General features: G+C 44.5%; 1 long non-coding RNA gene across 1 annotated transcript in view; it reads right to left on the reverse strand.

Annotated features, from left to right (window-relative positions):
- Positions 1 to 897: 897 nt before the first annotated feature.
- The window catches only part of LOC147117865 (uncharacterized), a 93,517-nt gene continuing 82,330 nt past the window's right edge, over positions 898 to 12,084 (reverse strand). The window contains exon 2 of the long non-coding RNA XR_015078310.1: positions 898 to 1,144. This is a non-coding gene — a long non-coding RNA (uncharacterized LOC147117865). The remainder of the gene's footprint in view (positions 1,145 to 12,084) is intronic.

Raw genomic sequence — 12,084 nt, forward strand, 5'->3', positions numbered from 1 at the left:
ATGTCACCCACACCATAGAGGTCATTCTAGCTGATAAACTCTGTGATAACATCCGTGTAGGCAGTGAGAGGTTTGGTTGTTGGGTTTCTATAAAGAAAGAAAGACTTGCATTTCTATAGCGCCTTTCACGGCCACCGGATGTCCCAAAGTGCTTTACTGCCAATGAAGTACTTTTTGAAGTGTAGTCACTGTTCTAATGTAGGAAACACGGCAGCCAAACAAGCACACAGCAAGCTCCCACAAATAGCAATGTGATAATGACCAGATAATCTGTTTTTTTAGTGATATTGATTGAGGGATAGATATTGGCCAGGACACTAGGGATAACACCACTGCTCTTCTTTGAAATAGTGCCGTGGGATCTTTTATATCCACCTGAGAGAGCAGACAGGGCCTCGGTTTAATGACTCAACCAAAAGTCCTATTGCCCCACTCTCTTCCTATAGCCCTGTATCAATTCCAAACTAATCCCACTTCCCCACTCTCTCCCCATAGCCCTGTATCAATCCCAAACTAATCCCACTGCCTCGCTCTCTCCCCATAGCCCTGTCTCAATCCCCAAACCAATCCCAATGTCCCACTCTCTCCCCATAGCCCTGTCTCAATCCCCAAACCAATCCCAATGTCCCACTCTCTCCCCATAGCCCTGTATCAATCCCAAACCAATCCCAATGTCCCACTCTCTCCCCATAGCCCTGTATCAATCCCAAACCAATCCCAATGCCCCACTCTTTCCCCACAGCCCTGTATCAATCCCAAACTAGTCCCACTGCTCCGTTCTCTCCCCATAGCCCTGTTTCTTCCTCTGCTTCAAATGTTTGACCAATTATTCCTGAAAAGATGCAACTGTAGCGATTTGTGTGCATCACCACTAAATAATCGAGTTCGACTTCAATGAACTATAAATAAGTTGTTTATTTACAGGAACAGGTTAAATACAACAGGTAAGGTAGCAGGTAAGATGGCTGACTGTAGGAGCACCGTGGTGTAGGTCTTTCCCCAGCAGGGACGCCACGAGGACTGACTAGAAGTTTCCCAGCTCAACTGCCAGCAGGTTCCGAGCTCAACTGCCAGCAGGTTCCAAGCTCTACTGTTGGAAGGTTCCGAGCTCTGACATCATGACGTCAGAGTACAGGAGAGAAGCCTGAGTATAGTAACAGACACATACAGTAAGGTAAGTTAAAGGGAATTATGTATCTCAATGTAAGGGACAACCGGTGGTACCGCCACACAACAATCGTTTCCTCAAATAGTCCCTATGGCAAAACAACCCTCTGAGTAAAGAAACTTCTCCTAAACTCTCTCCTCACTCTGTTAAATACAATTTTAAATTGATGATCCCTTGTCATTGACGGAGAAGTATTTCCCTATTCATTTAATCATAATTTTAAAAGCCTCTATTAAATCTCATTAGTGCTCAGTGCTTCATCCAGTGAAAGCTCTAACTCATTAACTGTTCCTTCCCGAGTGAGTATACTTAAAAAGGAAACACTTACAGATCTATGGAGAAAGAGCAGGGGAGTGGGTCTAATTGAATAGCTCTGTCAAAGCGCTGGCACAGGCACGATGGGCTGAATGGCCTCCTTCTGTGCTGTATGATTGTATGATTCCATGCACGATTCAGGACACTTTGGGGGTGAAATTGGTCTTAGGCATGAATGCAGAATGGGCGACAGTGAATCAGTAGCCCGATACACCCCTCCGGGGTTGTGTAACACTGATTTGCTATCGTCTATTTCTGTGGTGTTATCTCTATTCAGTGGCACTGTGAAGTTAGCCCTAGCTATTTCACGTACTTTGTCCAGTATTAATTATGGAGTGTGTGTGTGAAGAAGCTTCATTAGGCTGCTTGTCTACTAGCTAATTATATGCTGTGCTGTTTCACCAACATGCAACCTGTATCGAGTGTACATCTTGTGATGTGTCACATTGAAATGATGCCGTCTGGCATCATTCCAGCTATCTCTTGACAACATATACGGCCAGTAATATGTATCTTCAATTTATTTTACAGATGTGTTCTCACATAAATGCTAACCATGTTTTGACATATTCAATGTATATTTTTGTAACCTGATGGAATAATAAGGCTGATTTCACGATCCTGATGGCCCAGTCAAGGATTGCACTCACAGGCAGTACATGGAAAGAAAGAAGTTGCATGTAGATAGTGTTATAAATCTCATCATCAAGAAACTACTTATGAAATAACGCTGGATGGCCAGCTGGTGGCGCCGTCCAAGGAGTATAAATACTCGGGTGTGGGCCCCAGCTTATCAGGGACATTTTGTAAGACAAGGAACTAGTGAAATACAACTAGACTTCCAAATTCTGAAACAAGTTGATTAAAGCCTTGCTTTAAGCTCAATCCAAGTGCGTATTGAGTTTTATTACATCAGATAGCACCTTTCATGACCGCAGAACGTCCCAAATGGTTCACAGTTATTGAGGTATTTTTGAAGTTTAGTCACTGTATATGTTGGGAAACGCAGCAGACAATTTGCGTATTGCAAAATCCCACAAGCAGCAATGAGATAAATGATTGGTTAATCTGTTTTAGCTGAGGAATAAATGTTCCCCCGCTCTTCTTCGAATAGTGCCATTGGACCTTAAAATCCACCTGAGAGGGCAAATAGGGCCTTGGTTTCATATCCTATCTGAAAGACAATGGCCTGGAATTTGTGGTGGGTAATAACAGTGGACGAACAGCGTTTGCTGTTATTGCCCCTTTGAAACTGGCCGCAACTTCAGGAGTTAGCGCATGTGCAGCCTAACGCGGAAATCCTGAAGTTGTGGTCAGTCAGTCTCTGCTCCAACACTGGCTGCGCTGGGCCCACCCCCACTGCACACCCCCTCCCCAACTCCCACAGCCAGCAATCAGTGTAATCAGTGATATCAGTGAAACTGATGAAAGTTTGGGATTTAGGCACTCTCTTATTGGAGATCCTCATTGCCTGGCACTTGTGTGGCGTAAATGTTACTTGCCACTTATCAGCCCAAGCCTGAATGTCATCCAGGTCTTGCTGCATGCGGGCATAGACTGCTTCATTATCTGAGGAGTTGCGAATGGAACTGAACACTGTGCTGTATCCAGTGTGCTCAGCCATTTCTTGATATTACGTGGAGTGAATTGAATTGGCTGAAGACTGGCTTCTGTGATGGTGGGGACCTCTGGAAGAGGCTGAGATGGATCATCCATGTGACACTTCTGGCTGAAGATGTTTGCAAATGCTTCAGCCTTGTCTTTTGCACTCACGTGCTGGGCTCTGCTATCATTGAGGATGGGGATGTTCATGGAGCTGCCGCCTCCTGTTAGTTGTTTAATTGTCCACCATCATTCATGACTGGATGTGGCAGGACTGCAGAGCTTTGATCAGATCCATTGGCTGTGGGATCACTTAGCTCGATCTGTAGCATGCTGCTTCCACTATTTAGCATGCATGTAGTTCTTTTAACAGCGTATTAACTACTAAACAAATGCTACTGCCCTGAAAAACTAATTTTAATTTTGTGAAGTGTCAAATTTATCCATTTTAATAAAAATTGCAATTTTTAAGAAACTTAATTTTTTTTAAAGTTTGTTCATCTTTATTTCAGGTTTACCTTTTCCCCGTGTGAGAGCCCCAATCACCAAGGACACCCATTACACCGAGGGCCAAACACGGGAGGAGAACGGAACCCGATTCAAAAGCACACAGGACACACAGGCCACAAACGGGCAGACGAGATGAGATGAGACGAAGAATACGGTAAACCGTTAAGGGCAGAGAGGAGCAGCGGAAAGACGTGTTGGGGGACAAACGCCTAGTTATAAGCTGGCGTTTGAAGAATAAGTTGGCATTACATGCATGGACAGTAAAACCCCAGAATCATAGCCCAGTTTAAGAATAAGCTGGCGTTCGAAGGATGGGTAGCAAAATCAAGACAAACGGCCTAGTTATGAGCTGGCGTTTGTTACATGGACAATAATAGCTCAGTTTAAGAATAAGCTTGTGTTCGAAGCTTGGATAGGAAAATCTTTAAACGGTAAAGACCTCCAACCGATCCCCAACCACAGCAATACCGTCGACGACTGCCCGAGGATGAAGAAGAAGACCCATCGCGACTCGACGACAACGTTAGCTGAGGAAAAGGAGGGTGATTCGCATCAACAACTCCATCGCCGCGCCCTGTGACCACGTGGCGATGAGATACCCCAAAGGACAGAAAGAGTGAACCTCAAAACCAACCCAGTTAAAGCAACAGGTTTCGAATTGGTGAGCATGAATCCCTGGCCCCTCATAGCTTAATCTAGTTAGGTATTAGGGGGTGGGATAAGGATAAGGGGATTTTTAATGTATTTGTTTCCCTCGATGTGCCGTGTGTTCCCCATTCCCATATAAGTGTAATTGTTTATGCCTGTAACTATATCAGTAATTCTCAGTAAGATTGTGTTTTATTCTGCTTTTAATAAAATTTTGGTTTTCTTGCACCAAACCACTTGTCTACTCGATTTTCTGTATCGCCGCCTGTACCTAAGTCCGGTGTCTAGAACCCAAGGGTGTGGGAGCGATTTGAACCGCTCAGAGACAGTCAGAGGTGAAGCTGACTGGGCGCACGCCACCCCCTACAACGTTGGAAAAGCCAAACTTCTCGCCACAGAGATCGCGAGATGTTTTCCAGTGGCGAACGCCTTTACTTCACTGCTGACATCAAATTACGGGCCAATATCTCTAATAGTGCAGCCCCCCTCAGTACAACACTGAAGCATCAGTCTAGATTATGTGATCAGGTCTCTGGAGTGGGGCTTGAACCCACGGCCTTCTGACTCAGAGATGAGAGTGCTGGTTATGGAATTGGCTATAACATAGTGTCCTTAATGTCAAAGGGTTGACATCTGAAGAAATACTGGAGCAACTTGAGCTTATCAGCCTCAAAAAGCATGCAATAAGGTGCTACATGTTGCACAAGATAAGGGCTCCTGGTGTTGAGGGTAATATATTAGTATGCATAGAGGATTGGTTAACGGACAGAAAACAGAGAGTAGGAGTAAACGGGTCTTTTTCAGGTTGGCAGACTGTAATTAGTGGGGTGCTGTAAGGCTCAGTGCTGGGGCCTCGGCTATTTATAATCTTATTAATAATTTAGATGAAGGGACCGAGTGTAGTGCATCCAAGTATGCTGACGATACAAAGCTAGGTGGGAAAGTAAGCTGTGAGGAGGACACAAAGAGCCTGCAAAGGGATATAGACCAGTTAAGTGAGTGGGCAATAAAGTGGCAGATGGAGTATAATGTCAACAAGGGCAGACGTCGATGACGAAGTCCAACACTGCCTTCAGTGTGCCAGTGCAGCCTTCGGTCGCCTGAGGAAGAGAGTGCTGGCACCAAGCTCATGGTCTACAGAGCAGCAGTGATACCCGCCCTGCTGTATGCCTCAGAGACATGGACCATGTACAGCAGGCACCTCAAAGCACTGGAGAGGTACCACCAATGCTGCCTCCACAAGATCCTGCAAATCCATTGGCAGGATAGGCGCACCAACGTCAATGTTCTCGCTCAGGCCAACATCCCCAGCATCAAAGCTTTGACCACGCTTGATCAGCTCCGATGGACGGGTCACATTGTCCGCATGCCCAATACGAGACTCCCGAAACAAGTGCTCTTCTCGGAGCTCCAGCACGGCAAGAGAGCCCCAGGTGGACAGAGGAAATGCTTCAAGGACACCCTCAAAGCCTCCTTGCAAAAGTGTAACATCCCCACCAACACCTGGGAATCCCTGGCCCAAGACCGCACAAAGTGGAGGAGAAGCATCCGGGAAGGCACCGAACACCTCGAGTCTCTTCGCCGGGAGCAAGCGGAAGCCAAGCGCAAACAGCGGAAGGAGCACACGTCAACCCAAGCACCCCACCCACCCGCCCCTTCAACCACCGTCTGCCCCACCTGTGACAGAGACTGTAGGTCCCGCATTGGACTAATCAGCCACCTGCAAACTCATTTTTAATGTGGAAGCAAGTCATCCTCGGTTCCGAGGGACTGCCTAAGAAGAAGAGATAATGTGGGGAAATGTGAGGTTATTCACTTTGGTAGGAAGAATAGAAAAGCAGAATATTTTTTAAATGGTGAGAAACTATTAAATGTTGGTGTTCAGAGAGATTTAGGTGTAAGAATTCGCAATAATTTACAGTTCTGAAGATACATTTTTTTGATTAAAGAATCCCTGGGCGTTGTGCTTTTAAATTTCCAGGGATAAAAATGGCTGTCACCACATGGCCGAAGACAAAGGACTTGGAAAGCAGCTTTCTGTGTCTGGAAGTAAGGTTCAATGGAGCTGCCAATCAAGGGGGTGTCCCCACCCCCCCTGCAGCAGGACAATCGATGCCTGTACCACAGGACAATGCTTTGTTTACAAAGCAATTGAATGCTATTAGCATTTGTTTGTATATCGAGTGGATACATCTAAACTGCAGAAGAGACTTTTGGATCTTGAATGGGAACCGTTTAAGAACTGAATGGGTTTAAATCACCTAGCATTCTGGACAATAGAGCAGTTGTATTTCCCTTTTGTTTCAGCCCAGGGCGCTCCGGAAGACACATTAACCCAGTCCAACCACTCTGAGTTAGCCAATCACAGCTTTCTCTTGTGTATTGGACTCTTTGGGCGGGGAATTTTGCACACAGCCCTTGCAGGGCAGAATGGCAGGACCTCACCAGGTATATAAGATAGCTGCTGAGAAGCTATCACTCTCTTTTTGCTTCGCTGGACCACAGGTGAGCAGGGTGTTCTGACTCCTCAACAAGGCAACCTAGCAGGAGTTTGGGGCGGTGATTTAAGGGAATTGCTAAGATTGTTTAAATAACATTGTAGCCATTGTATCCCTCGTTTTTGCCATCTGTACCCCCTTGTTATACACTTTTACTGCAATTACTGTGTTTGTGTGGTATAGTTTATTCTTTTGATTGTAGTTTATTTAGGTAATAAAACTTGATTTTTCTCTCATCCAGACCACTTGTCCATTTTAATATCATTAGTTATAAGTTCCTCCACTCAGAACTGAAGGAGGGGTAGCGATTCGCTACCGCTGTTTGTAAATTGGTTTAGAGTGCAGCAGCAAAAGGCTGCTGACCAGGTGAATTACCGTAAACCAGGTAAAAGGTTGGAATTGGTCAGAGCTCAGAGGCAAAGGCTGCTGGCCAGGTAAATTACCATAAACCAGTTAAAAGATGCCCCCCCGAAGAACATAGGCATCCCTGTACATGAAACACAGAAAGTTGACATGCAGGTACAGCAAACAATTAGGAAGGCAAATGCTATGTTGGCCTTTATTGCAAGGGATTGGAGTACAAGAGTATGGAAGTTTTGCTGCAATTGTACAGGGCTTTGTTGAGACCACAACTGGGGTACTGTGCACAGTTTTGGTTTCCATAACGAAGGAAGGATATACTTGCCTTAGAGGTGGTGCAACAAAGGGTAACTAGATTGATTCCGGAGAAAAAAGGGTTGTCCTGTGAGGAGAGATTGAGTAGAATGGGCCTATACACTTCCTAGTTTAGAAAAATGAGAGGTGGTCTCATTGAATTCTGAGAGGGCTTGACCAGGAAGATGCTGAGAGGCTGTTTTCCTTGGCTGGAGAGTCTAGAACTAGGGGGCATAGTCTCAGGGTAAGGGGTCGGCCATTTAGGACAGAGATGAGGAGAAATTTCTTCACTCAGAGGGTTGTGGATCTTTGGAATTCTCTACCTCAGAGGGCTGTGAATGCTGAGTCGTTGAGTATCTTCAAGGCTGAGATTGATAGATTTTTGGACTCTAGGGGAATCAAGGGATATGGGGATTGGGAAGGAAAATGGAGTTGAGGTCGAAGATCAGCCATGATCTTATTGAATGGCGGAGCAGGCTCGAGGGGCCACATGGCCGACTCCAGCTCATAATTCTTATGTTCACATGGAGGGGATTGAGAACAGATCTTAAAGAGGTTTGCAAGATAGCAAATATTATTAGAACATATATCTGGAACACTGTGCCATGAAAGATTGGAGAAGGGCGTACAGGCTCAAACTAGTGATAGGTAAATTTAGGACTGAAAACAGGAAGTTCTTAAGACAATGAACAACTAACACTTGAAGGTGGAATTTGTCTCCAGTGGTGAATCAGCAGCTCGGTTTACACGCCGCCCGATTTACTTTTCCATTGACTTCAATGGAAAAACAAAATGAGCAGGTTGCAAACCGGCTGCTGATTGGCTATTGCCCAACTCAGCGAGACGAGTTTCACCCCCTTGGATTGATAGCGTCGTGGAATCAAAAGCTTTGAGGTGACTTAGAGACAACGAGGGAGAAACTGCAGGTTTTTCTGGATGGTTAGACGAGTATGGGACTAAAACGGCACATTTACCTTGTAATATATTAATCTGGCCTCCTCCGATTTCAGTGTCACTGCAAAGCATCCAAAATAGTTTGGGGGTAATTTTGTGGGTCAGCTGCTCACCTGCTGAGTGCGTAAATCAGAAATCACTGCCCATGATTGTCTGATCATTGGAAATGAATAGTTGGAAAACCAAACACAGCCCATGACCGGATTTCTGATTCGCCCCATCGGCGAGTGAGGTTGTTATAAAAATACCCCCGTTATCCGTACTGGTCTCGATTATTTTGGAACTGGGCAGCAATGTGTCATTGCAGTCCTCCAGTTCTATTCAGATTGTTGTATGTTCCTACAATTGACTCGGTTATAAAAATAATGGGCTGAAATTCCGTGGGGCTTCTACTTGTGTCCTGCACAGGATCACGGCACTGTACTTATATCTCGGCAGGCTGCAAAATAAATCTTCAATATACCAAAACATTGTGAGCATTTATTTGGAAACACATCTGTAAAACATTCCGAGGAAACAGCAGTGACCACTGTCAGTAAATATTTGACAAAAATGCCAGACAGCATAATTTTAAAATAACACACTATCACAAGGTACAACTAACATGATGATCCCATACTTTGAAATAGTGCCCCAATTTTACATTTCTGTACAATTTTGTATCCCACTATCAATGCATCTGCGAGAAGTTGCAAAGCCCAAGGGTAGAATTTCAAAAGGGTTCTCACTGTAAGATTCTCACAAAAGAGTCAAGGGACCTCAGAGATATGGGCCATGATTTTTCCTCTCGATGCGGCTTGGGGGCGGGACAGCTGCCTTCGGGTTCCAATCCCACCCCCAAAGACGTCTGACGCACAGTCGCAATTTTGCGTCAATTGTGGGCTTGCCGGCCAATTAAGATAAAGCTGGTGTCAGATGACGCCAGTTGATGATGTGTCATCTGCCGGTTTTCTTAAAGGAGCCACGCACAATTTTTTTTTACAGCTGATTCCTCAGTGTTTGACAGCATTGAGGTGCTGCAAACGCTGACAATCACTGTTCACAGGTGAGCTCTTGCACCCGGGCTCTCCAGTGACTCCTTCCTTAGGCTAGAACAGATGGCAGCTGCAGGTGAGGTTACAGAAGCAATCTATCACTGGTGAGAGAGGTTCTCACAATGAGGTGAGACTACACAAAAAATTCCAAATTGTTACCTACAGAAAAGTCTAAATACATTAAAAATGATTTCCCCAACATTTTCTTACCTCTGAAACTCACCAATGTACCATTGGATCCTTCACACCACTTCTGCAGGTGTCATCAATGCAGAAACATTACAGTAGACCCACAGCACGCCACACTTACCTGGCGTGGTGTCTGGACGTTGGGAAGACCGCAGTAGACCTGGCAAAATTGCAAAAAGCCTCTTAACTGCCTGTTATCAAACAAGTAAGTGCCTATAATCCTCTTCCCGCTGCTACGTGTCGGGTCCATGTGCAAATCGGGGACCCGACACCTGGGAAGATTGTTTGGAGGCGGGTTGACAGCGGGTTTTCGACCCACTGTCAATCTTTGCGATTTTGCCGGATGTCCCACCCCCAAACCCGACCCCTGAGCGCCGGCAAAATTCCTGCCATGGTGTAAACAGCTGTCTCTCGATCTCTCTGCAGGTCACGCTGATCGTCTGTCCAGTAACGGAGATCAGGAGAACCCCCACAGAAATTCTACCCCCAAGTTTCTCCAATCTGTCCTCGTGTATCGATCCTTTGACAATCGAAACACTAAGCCCCAAAATGCCTGGGTTGGAAGAGGGCTTATGTTGGCAATTTTGTCTTTGCAGGGCAATTTTTCAACCACAAATGTGCTTCTCATTTATAATGACTAATACAGCATCTTTACAATATGCGGGGTGCTGTCATGATGCTTCGATACTTCATCAGTCCAGTGTCTCAGCTCTTCTTTCGTATGAGACATTAAACCGAGGCCCTGTCTGCTCTCTCAGGTGGATGTAAAATATCCCATGAAAGTATTTCGAAGAAGAGCAGAGGAGTTATCCCTGGCGTCCTGGCCAATATTTATCCCTCAATCAGCATCACTAAAACAGAATGGGCCAGTAATTCCTGTCCCAACGCGTGAGTACGGACAGGGTACTCACGCGTAGGCCCGGAGGAATTGCCGGTTTTCAGCATGCACAGCGCATGCGGGGAAAACCGGCATTTCCTCTCCTCTGACCCAAGGGGTTAAGAGGCGGAACGCGTGCGAGGTTTCAGGTAGCACGTGCGCGCTGAACTTCCTTTTTTTTTGAAGAGTTGCCCGTGGGGAAAAGACTTCGGTTTTTACGCGTGAAAAAAGCAGCTGTAAGTACTTACTTTTAACAGGTAAGTGGTCTATTAAGTAAAATTAGAAAAACTTTCCACAGGTTCTTTATTTTTGAAAACTTTACAGTAAGGTAAGTCTATTTTTAGCCCCGATTTTTTATATAATAATTTTTTTCAAAATTTAAAATTATTGTTTAAAATAGTTTTTTACAGTTATTTATAGTTTATTTAAGTAGTGCGATGTTTTTTAAAATTTTCTTTTAAGTTTAAGTAGTGTTTTGGGGCCAGGAGTTTTCATGAGTGAAATAAAGAATAGATTGGCCTTCCAAAGCTAGGCTTTATTAACTTTAAAATCAGCAGCATATCTTTCCGCATCCAGTCCCAACTAAAGCTAGAAAAGGACTGAATTTAAGGTAGCCACAACACATCATGTGATCATCAACTACCAATGAGATTACAACACATATCCCAAGGCAGTTAACAAACAACGAATCACAATACTTTTACTAATCAAGGAATAATCACCACATTCACCCCTCCTTTTAAAATATACTCCAACCTAATAACTTTTACAATTTACAATTAATTATTTACAACTAACTATGCACGAGAATAAAACTATTTACATAACACAATACTAAATGAACAACAACAAATAATAACATTACGCATAAGTATTAAGTATCTCTCAACTAAAACAATATACTATAATATTTCAACAATTTTTAAAACATTACTATCAATTTAAAAGTCCATTTTCAATCGGTCGACCGGATATCTTGTTCGTGCCGACCTTCTTAACCTTGGTGAAATTCCTTGCCCTCCCACGCCAGAAGGCACAGAAGTATCTTCAACAGGAAGGCTATCCATATCCCGATTCTCAACGGTTTCCGGATCAGAAATCCCATCAGAAGATGAACTGGGACGGTCATAAACATCTATCAAAGGCTGACTAATAGAAGTATGATTATCTGCAATCGGATTGGAAATATTCGTAGTATCTGTAACAGCATCCACATTATCCGAATCATGACCATTATTAATATCCTCAGAAGAGGGCTGGCCCCCACAAGGAGCCAAGTCTTTAATTGAAACAGTACTTTCTTTCCCATCTTGGAATCGAATATGAGCATATTGGGAATTTGCCTCCAACAGCTCCATCTCCTCCACCAAGGGGTCATATTTTGACAATCTAACATGGCGTCGAAGCAACACAGGTCCCTGCATAGTAAGCCATGAAGGTACCGAATATCCCGTAGTAGATCTCCACGGATAGTTAAAGAGCCTTTCATGGGGGGTCACATTAGTAGCCATTGAAAGCAATGATCTAATGGAATGCAGGGCATCAGGCAGCACCATTTCCCACTGTGTATTCTTAAGGTTCCGGGATGTCAACGCCAACATAACTGCCTTCCAGATCACCCCATTGTATCGTTCA

The sequence above is a fragment of the Somniosus microcephalus genome, chromosome 5 (assembly GCF_052327205.1).
Source record: "Somniosus microcephalus isolate GS21.2 chromosome 5, FLI_Smic_1.0, whole genome shotgun sequence".
NCBI lineage: Eukaryota > Metazoa > Chordata > Chondrichthyes > Squaliformes > Somniosidae > Somniosus > Somniosus microcephalus.